Source organism: Apteryx mantelli, chromosome 5 (assembly GCF_036417845.1).
Source record: "Apteryx mantelli isolate bAptMan1 chromosome 5, bAptMan1.hap1, whole genome shotgun sequence".
NCBI classification, from domain to species: domain Eukaryota; kingdom Metazoa; phylum Chordata; class Aves; order Apterygiformes; family Apterygidae; genus Apteryx; species Apteryx mantelli.
Window position 1 is genome coordinate 69502371 of NC_089982.1, and position 12841 is coordinate 69515211.

At 38.0% G+C, this 12841-nt stretch overlaps 1 long non-coding RNA gene across 1 annotated transcript in view; it reads right to left on the minus strand.

The window, feature by feature from the left end:
* Positions 1 to 7977: 7977 nt before the first annotated feature.
* Positions 7978 to 12841, minus strand: part of LOC106498726 (uncharacterized) — a 98433-nt gene continuing 93569 nt past the window's right edge. The window contains exons 9-10 of the long non-coding RNA XR_010884460.1: positions 12572 to 12626; positions 7978 to 8361 (exon numbers count right to left, since the gene is read on the minus strand). This is a non-coding gene — a long non-coding RNA (uncharacterized lncRNA). The remainder of the gene's footprint in view (positions 8362 to 12571; positions 12627 to 12841) is intronic.

Consider the following 12841-nt stretch of genomic DNA (forward strand, 5'->3'; position numbering starts at 1 on the left):
ATCTGACTTCAGCTGTCCTGATCAGACACTGGGCAACAGGTGGTCTCTCCACTGGAAGGGTCACAGGTCCCAGGAAAGGAGGAAAAAGGAGATTTTATAAGCAGATGCATGGAGTCCAGCTAGCAGCTGACAGAGACATTGCAGGTAGGAGAAGAAGAAGAAAAGCCAAAAGGACCCTTTCCAAAAAGTGATATTAACTCAGTGGCTAGATTTAGATGCCTACTTTGTAGAGGAAGATGTCTCTGACTTCTCTAGGGCTGTCTGTATGCTCCTGAACATGAATAAGAAACTGTCACATAATAAGAAGTGAAGCTGAGAAAAAACACTAAGATTTGTATCTTAAATATCCATATTTAGTCCCGTGTTCTGTTAAGACTACGGAGGGAGAAAAATCTCAAACTTCCCTGAATTATAATTCAAAATATTAAAATATTTGCAGCTCAAACTATCTCCACTAGAACATTAGCAGCAGCATTGCAGCTTAAGAGTTATACTCAAATGATCTTCCTCCTTTTCAGAATTGAACTTCCCCCCCGCCACCTCTTTTTTTATCATCTAGAGTACTTGTCAACATTTATGGCCATAGAATGTATAATAGCTTGGGGCAGAATTAATTCAGTCGTGATACTTTTATGCTGAAGCAAATCACCAGTAAAATTAACATCCATTAAAAACAAAAATGTTTAAAACCTAATATCTCATTGCAAAACTGTCCATTTAGTGAAACCCAATTAAAATGCAATTAGCTTTATGAGTGATGTATATAATATCTAAGAAGGTCAATTGCTTTGCATTTCATAGCTCTAATTTGTTTTGAGATTAGCTAGTGTAAGAGAATTTAGAAAGGATTCAAAACTTTTTAATTTCAGGGAATATGTGTTCCATATATTACATGCATGTGTACATATACATGTTGCCCACTTAGGCATTATTATTAAAAAAGAGAAGATGAATAACTACATGTGAATAATTTGGTGTTCACCTGTTTGTTTCTGATAATAGCCCTGTGTGGTAGAGTTTCTATTAATAAGCATTCCTATTTAAGAACCCCAAAACTTTGGAGGATGCCTAAGTAGATGTTTTAGAGCACATAAATCAACAAGTTCTGACTTTCAAAGATACTGAGCACTCAGTCAAAACCTAAATAGCTATCAATGGGCAGTTAGACACCCATTTGATGGTATGAGGAATTATTATTCTCTAGGTAACTATTTCTCTTCACTGACCTGTGAAGGAGTCTAGACAGTTAGCTGAGATGGATGCCTAGGTTCTACATTTCCTCGATGATTTGATTAGATGAATCCCTACTAAGTGTATATAATAATTTAATTTGGAGAAAAAAAATATGATATTATAAATCCTTTATACTAACTTTTGGTAGCAATAAGATTAATTTTGAACATTTGTTATATTGTTATAAGATGAAAGAAATCTATATCAAATGTCAGTGAAGCAATCTGCATTATCTATACATTATTTAACAAATTATTAGCCAGGCTGAGGTGGAAACTAAATTCTAAGCTACCTCTTTTATGACTCTTCAGTGTAAACTATTAAAAATCCTTATTCATCCCTACTATTCATTCTACTAGATTTTGTTTCTCCTTAATTACTGATGGGCTAAGATGATCTTCTCCCTTCACAGATGATATGCATATTTGACCTTGCTACTTTTCAAGTATGTAAGGAAACATTTTTTCAGTCCTTTTTCAATCCTTTTTCAATTTGCAATGTATTTATTAAAATATCACCTTCTCTATCCACAAACTGGTCTACCATGCTTGATTTTTTCTTGCTCCTATTATATTTAAACTGCTTTAATTGTCACTGAGCTATAAATCAAGGATTTTTTGCAATCTCTTCATCTTCAATATCTCATACTTTCCAGTGTGTATTTTTCTTTTGTTTCCATTTTCATGAACACATTTCCTTTGGTCTCTTTCTTTTTTTTCTATCAGCTACCTTCATTTTACTTTGGAGCCAGAAGAGCTTTTAACTGAAGTTATCTCTGATTCTGAATTTTTTGTTGAAAAACATTCTATAATTTAAAGTACAAAGAGTTTTAAAATAAATTGCAAATAGTTTTTGGTTGGTAATAGGCTTTCTTGTTTCTTCGGTAATGATGCTAGATATGGTGTTTTATTTACATCCATAAATTACATCAAAGAGATGGTTTCTAGCAGGTAGCTATGATTTTCATTTTGTTAATAAAGAGAAAATTGGTGTATTTTCTGACTTCACTGCTCATTTGTATCAAAGAAACATCAGGGAAAAATTACCCTCTGGCCTCATGTCTGGTAAATTATAATTACAGAGCAAGCCAGACATTGTCAAGCTTGGAAGAATTTAAATACCTGTTGTTTTGAAAGAGGCTTTTTTCTTTAAAAATCTAGAACGAACTATTTGTTAGTTGCAGAGATAGGTATCAACGTGTATGTGAATGTTTGGGGGTTTTTTAATACAGATTGACCACACCTGCATGAAACTCTTGGATGCTCAGGGTGAGCTACAATCCTGAATGTTTACATACCTTTATGGTAATCATGATACAAGTATCTAGGGAAGTGACGCTATATGGATGTATGTATATGCCTAAATTGCCTTTTAACGCAAGTCATATGCTTGACCCCAGACTTGTCTCACGTCCAAGGCATCTGTGTGCAAGCCCAGGCTGAGCTGCGGGCTCTGGACGTGCTCCGGAGCACGAAGGAGGAGGCGATGCAACCGTGCCCCGGTTGCGTGCCCAGGGCTGTGTCGTGGGCAGCACAAGTGCGCGAGGAGCAGACAGCACCGCATGTTGGGTCTGTGCCAGCTCCCCGCCCCGCCCTCCCTCCGGCCCCCATTCCCAGGGCCCTGCCGCCTACCAGGACAGCGAGCCGTGGCCGCTTCGGACCACACACTGGTGGGGTTTAGGCTGTGCACCCCAAATTAAGCAGAAATCCACAAACGAGTATTACCTTTCCATCTGGATAGATAACTGTAAGTACTCTTACAGAAGGATATCCATGATGAAGAACTCCAAGAGGATTTCTGGAGTCTTTTGTTTATTCTGTCATTAATTTTTTTCAACTGTACAGAGAAATAGTAGTAGATATCAAATACATTTTTGTAACCTTCAGTTACTATCAAAGTAAGCCCAGGGCCTAACTGGTTTATGAGAGACCCATTATAAATAAGTCTAGCTCTGTTTGTGGGCTTGTGACTTGAGCCAAAGTTGACAGCTTGTGGCAGCAGTGCTATGTACATAAAATTTAGAACCACAATTCAAGGGGAAGACTGTTGGCTTAAGCTGATCAGAAGTTCAATTTTTTATTTCAGTTGACTAATACCCTTGGAAAATAGCTGCATGGTTGTTTTATTTGATGATAAATTTTTAAGAGTCTTTGCCTGTAGGAATGTGGTAGACAAGAGGAATATGGACAGAAATAAAATCAAAGCAGAGCAAAAGGTCCACAGAGGACTTGTGTGGCTGTTAACACCCTTTGTTGATGCATTTAGCATCTTTAGTCAGGAGAATTTTACCAGGACACTCTACTTCTGCTATTATCTTGGTACATAAACCTCTTAAAACAGTGAAACAGAAAAACTGACTTCTGAGTAGGTAATTTTGGCAAAAGGAAGGATATGGTTAAAGCCATGTGCTCACACTATCCAGGTGAAAATCCTGATGATTTTCATGAATAGTCAACCTTGGTTCTTCAGTAATACTATTTCAAGAATAAGGCCCTGCCTAGAGTAGGTAAATACAAAAAGATCACATCCATTTTTCTGTTATTATCATTACTATCATGCTTGATCACTATTATATATTGATACTGAAACAGAGTTTGGATGTCATTATAGAAGTCCAGAAAGAAAAATCAGTTCAGCCAATAAGCTGTATATACTTTTGGAATAGAGATAAGCAGTGGAAATAGAGAACTTATTATGATATTTCTTCTGTAAACATACATTTGATGAGAATATGCCTGGAATTAAAAAGGACATCAGCTAAAAATGTATTCAGTGTAGTTGATTAGTGCTCATGAAGTGTAATTAAAACTGATAGTATGAGCTGACTGGATGGGGAGGACAGGGTACATGTATGAAAATTTAATGGAATATTTAAGTGGATTTTTTTAAGCACTGAAATAGGTTCTATTTTTTAATCATATTTTTAATCTATGAAGGTAAAATTCTGTAAGACTGGTAACAAACTCATCAGAGCTTAAAAGGACAAGTTTCATATAAATGGGTAGCAAGAGTAGGATTTTAAGATTGTTTCTATTTTTCTGTTGCTTTGTTTAGGATTTCAGAATCACAGAAGGTTTGAACAAAGGCCAATGGGTATGTCAGTCCGAGGTGTGACCACCAAGAGAGAGTCAGGCTGAACCTTTAGACGTCATCAATATATTGGAGGAGTTGAAGGAAAAGACATAAACCTTCCTGGGTATTTTCTTTTTCTATATTTTGGGAGGACTTTGCAGAATCAAAGGCCACTGTGTCTGCCACTGTGAAGGGCACTAATACTGAGAAAGGGTAGCAACTCTGGCAGTGTGCCAGACTGAGCCAGACATTTTGATGAAGATGAACTTGCTCAAGCAGAAAATGTTGTTGTCTTTGGATACAAATTTGAAATTTTCTAAGAAATCTAATTTTCAATTCTCTATCCCTATGCATGATAAACCTGAGAAACAACTAGAATGCAGATCCCCTGATCAGTGCAGCCCATGCCCAGAGCTCATGGCAGTTTCAGGGTCTAAATTAGCATGAACAGAAAGAAAGTATGGTGGCCTAATAGAAGCAAGGCAATTTGCTGTGGTGTTTTTACAATGTACTTAAAACATGTTTTTTACAATGTATTTAAAGCAGGATTCTTAAGTATTTTTCTTTTGCTGTATATGGGATAGGGTAGCCGTATATTGCCACCATAAAGACATGAATAAATGCACTGTGAATATTCACTTCACTGTTTTTGAAGCATATTTGTTGAATGACAGGGAAATACAGGGAAATACTTATACTGTGAAATAGAATTTGGAATTCACTAATAATGTCTCTCTTAATCCCATAGAGGCTACAATGGCTGAGAAGAAAAGCAACAGTTTCGTCAAAATAGAAACTCAGTTTGCCCTCAATCCCTTTTGTGTCAGGAGAGATCTTCACTCCCTGCTCACCCTGAGAATGACTGCAAGGCAGGCAATGCCCTTTCAAAGTCCAAAGCGCCTTTGCCTTTGTAATATATTTTGTGTAACACCGAAACCTTAAAAACCTTCTTGCTTACTGTTTGTGCTTTAGTATCTAGTTTTATCCATTCGCTCACAGCTGCTTCCTTACAGTTTCAGGGCTTTCAAGCCTCATAAAGACCTTTCTGGTTGACCCTGCCCCATTTTTCCTGTTTCCATGATGTGGTGTCATCATGCTTCCATGAAGGGCAGTCCCTGAAGGGGTTAATGCACCTCTGCCATTCAACTCTTAGTTTCTTTTGAATTTCCCTGTAGACTGTCACAAAGGATAAGAAAGATGTAATAAAAAGGTCACACAGGTGCTCCCCTAGAATATGTTATCGAGTCCTACTTATGAAGGAATGTGAACAAGCCTATTTGAATGAACAATGAGGAGACAATAAAAGGAAAGTCGAATTGCAGACAGCAGGCTTGCACTAAAAGAGTAAACAGGATTTACTGTATTCAAAGAACCTGAAAAAATGCACTCATTAACCATGTATCAAGTAAATCGATAATACCATTATGTGTTACAACGCGAATTAGCTTTAACAGCTATTTCATACAACTCAGCAGGGACTCACAGCTAATTCAATTTCTACTGCATTGTATTCACACTAATATTGTTTCGAAATGGTATTATTATCCTTTCACCCCTCACGTATTTCCTCACCTTAGTCAATACTTCTAAGAAAAGAAAATATAACCATTAAAAGGTAGTTTTAACATAAGGTTCATTGCTACTGCACCTTGTGTCACAACACTGAAGACCAAGCCTTTGTCTTGCACATACCCCTACTGATGCCTTCATTAGCCAGCCAGCTTTCTGTTCTGCAATAGATCAATGCCAGCTCCCAACGATTCCTTAAAACAGGTCATCCATGAGGAGCGCTGCAGCAAGAATCCTTCTGTCTACCTCTCTCCTTGCTATTGCTTTGTCAGAGGCTTCCTGGATGGCTATTATTCTCAAGTACAACAGCTGCATGTTTAATTGGGAGCCACTAAATGAAAACAACTTGATGTTCACACCTTTCCTGTGCTGCATGATTTAATTTAATAAATAAGGCAGAAAGCAGGAGAGATGTAAAAGGGTGCTTTGTGAAAAATGGATATGATGAATATAGCTGATGTGGATAACAAATACTGATACCATAGATGAAACAAAATAAAATCTAAAGTAGTGAATCCTGTTGAGGAGATGGAAGAATGACATTTAAGACTTCCACTGTGTTAGTACTTTTGGCGCAGAAGATTCAGCTTTTACAATAGCAAAACCAGGGCAAATATTTGATAGAGCATAACCAAAAACAATTTTTCATAATAATATTCCAACAGTGTTCCACAGGGTCTTTTCCCTTGAACAGTCAATTTATGTTATTAGAGTCTAATTTTACTTTTTTTACTGCATGAAGAATTTTTTTATGGAATAGACTTTTTGTGGAGTTTTTGTGTGTTAAAAAAAATGCCCAGAGAGAAAATGAGGAAGTTGGAGAGCTTTAGGGAGGAAGGGAAGAGAATCTTATATTTGTTGCATCACAGCCATTGCTTTTCTAAGATTTTGTTGTGTATCTTACTATTTATTCCTTTAAAGACAGATATATGAGATTACTAAATCTTACACAATAGTCATAGAGGTTCACATCCATAGGTCATTTCCAGCATTCTAAGGTATGTTGCAAATGAATCACACAAGCCATACGTGCAGCCCAGACTTCAGACATCACTTCATAATGAATCTAGCCTTCAACAGGGCTAGAGAACCCATCTGAGCTGCTTATGTCCGAAATTTGATGTTGCCTTCACTCCTTTGCTTTTATGAGAAATGCACTTTTACAATACTCTAATCAAATAATTGAAAACACATGTTACTTATTAGACCACAAGCAGAAGTCTGCAAATACTCAAAGTGATCAATGTTTTTAATTGATCAATAGTGTTTATTTATTGATTTGATTGTTTCAAATAACAAAGACAGAAAGGAAACTTCATATAAGACAGATCAAAAATGTGGTAATAACTACTTGCAGATTATTTGCTCAAAACTGTGCAGTACAAAATAATCCTGTTTTCCTCTTTGATGAGAGGAGCCAAAAGATTATTTCTTGTATGACACAGAGTGTGCAAATATTTTCTTTGGATCTCAGTTGTCAAGTCAGGTGTTTAGCTATACAGTGACTTATACGGATCCCATCAAACACTCAACTTCTAAACTTGCTTATTGCAGATTCTCTGCACACGATTCTCTGTTTAAAGTTTGACCAAATAATGAGAGAGTATTAGGCAGTCAAAACATAGGAAAACATGTGCTGTTTTTTCATGGATTTTTCTTCTTGAGGAATGTCTAATGCCTTCATGGAGGCACCCATACTGCACGCTTAGACTATGGGGATTGTTTTCAACTGAAAGAAAAGTTCCACAAGGTCAGAATGGGTCACTTGTACGATAGTGAGTGTTTCTAAGTTGGTTGGGTTTTTTTGGTTATTTAGACCTTGTTTTAATGCTTTCCAGTCTTTTCAATGTAGGTTATTGGTGTAAAGAGACACGATATCAAAAATGCACAAGAGACTGTCCTGCCTAGGCAAAGCCTAGAGCTGTAGTTCTTATTCTGTTTTTAAGTTTCTCTGAAGGACATTGTTAGTCATCAGAGGACTGAATGCATCAGTGAATACATCTTGAGAAGTTATCTGAGACCTGTACAAATTACATATCATTTAAATGTAAAGTGTTAATAAAAGTAAATTAAAAATTTAAAAAAAATTAAATAGAGGAAAAATTTAGAGAGAAAGTCAGCTTGAGGGAAGTCAGAACACATGAAATCAAACAAGGTCTGGAAGAAGATGAACAGAAGGAAAGAAGAAAGACAGACAAGCTCAGAGTTGCCAATATATACTGTGAATAAACCCTTCAACTGTTTTGCCTTTTTATATCCAAAACTGCTATTTGGGACCTCAGCCTCCCAAATGCAGAGGGCAGACTCCAATTTAACGAAGTCAAAACAAAAGAAATCCGCAAGATGGTAACATGCAGACTAAGCTTCTGTCTGCATCACACTCTGGTTTCATTCATTCACTCATCTGCAGCTGCCTTCCCTCATCTTCGAGGCTACATCAAGGCTTCCTGCTGCCAGGCTGTGGCGAGACGTCTTGACTCAGCCATCCTGGAAGCAGAAGGAAGGCACCCATGAGTGATTGAAGGTAACAGATAGACGGACTAAGTGCTCAGTAAACAATACATGTGCCTATGAAAAATCTGGTGCCCCAGGCCAAATGTCCATTTGGCCCAACCCCAGCAGTTAGCAGTTGCTCAAAAATATTTGTATTCCATTATAGTTCATTTTTCCCACATATTTACTGTAAAGTGTTGCCATTATGGGTTCCAGCTTTTGAACTGGACTGACCTGTCTTGTCAAAATCAGAGCCATGTCAGCAGAAGCTGGAGACTCCTGTGAAAACAGTACGTGTGAAGCCTGCTGTACACAACGTATTTCAATGCACTTTATTTTTTCTTCTTGTCTGATGAACACAGGGAGCTCCGTGAGGAATGTGTGTGCAGTCAACAGCAACCAGAACATGAGGACAATATGCTGAGTTATAAAACTCCTTTTTTTTCCCAGTAGAATGTGCTTTGTTTTGTCTTGTCCCCCACAAAATTAACACACACAGCGCTGTCCAGATGGGTTTTTGAAAGGCACTCTCTGTTGCCCTGTTTCTCTTTCGTATCACTGATTTCTGGGGAAAAGAGTTTACCAAAAACTGAGGAGTGCAATTCTCCTCTTTTCAGATGCTATTTTTGAGACAATAACATAGAGTAAACAAAACACTGGAGGCTGGCTTCCTAGCTAACAAAAATGATAACATGAAAAAAATGTAACTAAGACTCTTAAGACTGCTACGGCTTTGGAAACTGCAAGCAATATTTAATTAACTATGTGTGAATTTTCAGACTTTCTTAAATTCTGCAAAGGATACATGCGTATAATTCTGTCAGACTTCCATCTTTCCAATCATCTTTGTTTCTCTTAAGCTCTGGGAGTAGACTTTATCATATGTAATGTCCAGCAACTCCTTGTAAAGCCATCTCTTTCATATCCCATTTGTCTCATCCTACCTATTCTCAGCACTAGCGAGGAGCATCGGCCTTGCTGTCTGCTGCCTAGAGCAGAACTCTAAGCAGTGTTCCCACCTTTTCCAGCCCACATATGTAGGGTCTCACTGCTTCCCAGCTGTGCAGTGAGCACCCTGCGTGGTGGGTGCTCTTGTCCTCCTTGCAGGAGAAGATGCATTAGATATTTCAGGTTTGTTGGGTTTATTTTGCTTTCTGTGGTTATGGTGGAGAACGCAGGGTTAGGGTGGTGATGTTTGAGACAGTTCTTATTTTCTGTAAGAGCCTCCAGCGGGAATTTGAGATGATCCTCACACTCCTGTTTCCTGCAAGGACACACTTCCCAGTAATGGAGTAGTGGGGAGTGACTTCTCAACCAGAGTCTTCCTCCTGAAGTTGTAGGCAATTTTTTGACTTGCCTGGGCTTGGGCGAGTAAATACAATGAAAATAAATATCAACAGATTGCAAGTCACTATTTACTGCAAACAGAGCAGGGAACAGAGGACAGGTCTGATGTTCTTATAATATTTTGGAGTCTTCTAATTGGCACAAGGAAGCACTGCTCACAGGTGAAACTTGCCTTCAACCATAGTTGATTCATTCATAGCGTAATCTGTTTGGATCCAGTTCATGGTAGTAGATGGCTAGCTAAGAGGAAATATTAGAAGACATATTACAGCTACACTGATAAAAGCTTTTTCCCAAAGAGCAGCCCCTTGCTCCATAGCCAAGTGAACAAAGAGCCACATGCCCATGCTTTTCAGGGCTAGGCTTTCTAAAGTGAACAAGGCTACTGCCACACAGCATAGCTCTTGGTCCAATTCTCCTCTGGAGTGTGCATGACACCCTTGCAGCCCTTAAATCTAATTTGTTGTTGTTTGTTTGTTTGTTTTATTAGAAGGGTTCTTCAATTCAAGCTTGGTAACATTAGAGTGTGACACTAAGATTGTGTTATACATCCAGCAGTGCCATTTAAGGGATTGTTGAGATGTCTGCTTGAGGAAAGCCATGGAAACGGTATTGCTGTGTCTGCAGGTCAGAATGAGACTAACCAGGTACAGTTCCACTCTTCCCTTTGTCCTGTATTCAGGGAGGGGTCTCTGAAGCACGTTATCACCTGAACCATACCCAGGTTTCATCTCAGAAAGGAATATGAACAGTATGGAAAGTAAGAAGATGAGGTCATGGAGTTATCTGAGAAAGTAAAATTGTCCCATGTCATCTGAATATTACTGGAATATTGAGCCATATTTTAGACCTAGTTCACACAAGAGCTAAATATGCACTTTGACAATACTGACCCTGTAAAGGCAAAGAAACAGAAGTCTTGGTGCTTTTTTTCCACCTCAAAAATAGCTATTTGGGGGCTGATTTAAAATATGATTGGATTTATTTTTCATAACTTATTCTTGTATCTCTCTGTTAAGCTAGCGTAAGAAAATGTGTATCATGGCACTATGTTTACACTAAAAAAGAAAATTCACTCACTTCCAAAAACTAATTTGTTACACCCATACAAATATCTGGTAAATTTTAGGTGCTAGAAAGAATGAATACTTTTTTTTGTCTGCACAAGTATTCCCATTGGAAAAGGTCTATTTTATTTGGACTGAATAATATTTGACTAGTCAACTGTATAATTAGCCAAGGGGATGCCAGCAAGTTTGGCATCCTATCCTGAATTTGAGGCTTCTGAGGCTACACTGTTATCAATATCCATGCCAGGCAATGTAAAATTTGCTGGATACACCTCTATCAGCTGCAATTATAATTTACCATGCATATGTTTACCCTTACAGGCACATAAATGTATGCCTGCATATTTTTGTGTGTGGAGATATTTCTTTTTTGAAGAAAAAAGGAGAGGAAACAATCAGAAAGAAATTTAAAAGTCATAATATTCCTATTCTGTATTTGTCAGATATTTTGAGTCACAAGGAAAACTGAGATAAGAAAAGAAAAAAATATAGGAAGGGGCATAGAAAACAGAGGAAAGTTAAAAGTTCAAATTTATAGCATTTGCAGTTTCTTCAAGGACAGTGTACTTGTTCTACATCTTTTCTGCTGTTCACGAGTCTTCCCATCTAGTATTATCTGTAGGTTGCAGAATGGTGTTTTCACTCTCTCTGCCAGCTCACTATAGAGATATTGTGTATAACTGAGTGCTAATTTCGTTAGATAGTTTTGACCAATTTAAGCTACTGTTTGTCATCAATGTTCTCCTTTTGCCATCCTCACATTTGTTGTAAGAAACATTCAATTAAAGTTAAGATATATAAAAACCTTAGTGAAACCTAACTGTGTACCCCCTCATTCTGTCAGGAAAGTGGCCACAGTTGTTGTAGGGCTCTGTGACAAAGACATCTTGATCCCAGGTTGGGACTTCTATGGCACTATAGAATTACAGCCAATAATAAAATACTGTCTTATAAGATTTTTTCAAGAAAGTTGTTTAATGTGTATAACAAGTTGTTCTGAAGCTGTTTTTTTCTATTTTTTAAAACAATTAGTGTTCTCCTCCTCTTTATTTTTCTATTTATTCCACTCCTATTCTGCTTAAAGGTATTGTAAACATTGGCATCACGTATTAAGAAAAAGGGTTTCTGACAATTATTTAAACTAAAGATCTGTGTATAGCATTCAAGCCATAGATGATACGACAGAAGATAACAAACTGTAATTCAGTATTTCTTCCACTGTAGGAAACACCAAAACTGAAGCCAGTGACATATCCTGAAGTATCTGGGCTGTTTCATACCAGGCAGAAGAGCTCGCCAGGGTTGCAGAGTCCGGAGGGGGGCATTTGAAGCAGGGAGGTAAACGGCACCACCGAGGGCTGACGGGTCCGCAGGGCGCTTGTGCCACATCCAGACTCCCACTCTCGCACACCCCGCAGCACCCGGTCTTTGCCAGCCACCTCCTTTCCTGTCCTGTCACATGAAGACACCACCCTGGAGATGGCACTGATCCCCATGGTGGCTCAAGCCCGACAGAGCTGTCCTGAGACCTGTAGATCTATCTGAGACAGAATGGGCAACCAGAACAAATAGAAGCAGCTTCCGTTAACGTGAGCCATCAGGATTCAGCGCGGGGGAAAGGTATAAAGATTTTTTTACATGGGGTGATGTGCACACCTACAGCTTCCCCTTCTGAGGTAAGAATGCAGCTAATTATTTTTTAAAGTGAATTTTTATGTAAATATGTAGTTCCACTGTTGCAAAATTAGTTGCTATGGGAATGCAGCATACAGGGTTTGATAATTTACCTCAGAAATGTCTCCACATATCCTGCTATCATAGGCCTGAGGCACCTGTAAGGAACTAAAAAGAAATTAAAGTGAATAATCAGAAGACTGTGTGTGTTTAATGACATTAATTTCTGTTTAAATACACTTTGTAGTTACTCCATAGATGTCTCTCAAGAGTACCTTGTCATATTGTGAGATTTTCTAAGCACTGATAGAGATTTCTAAAGATTGATAGAGACTGCTATTACTTTCCTAGTGATCGGTGTGGTTTCCTTTCATCTTTGAATT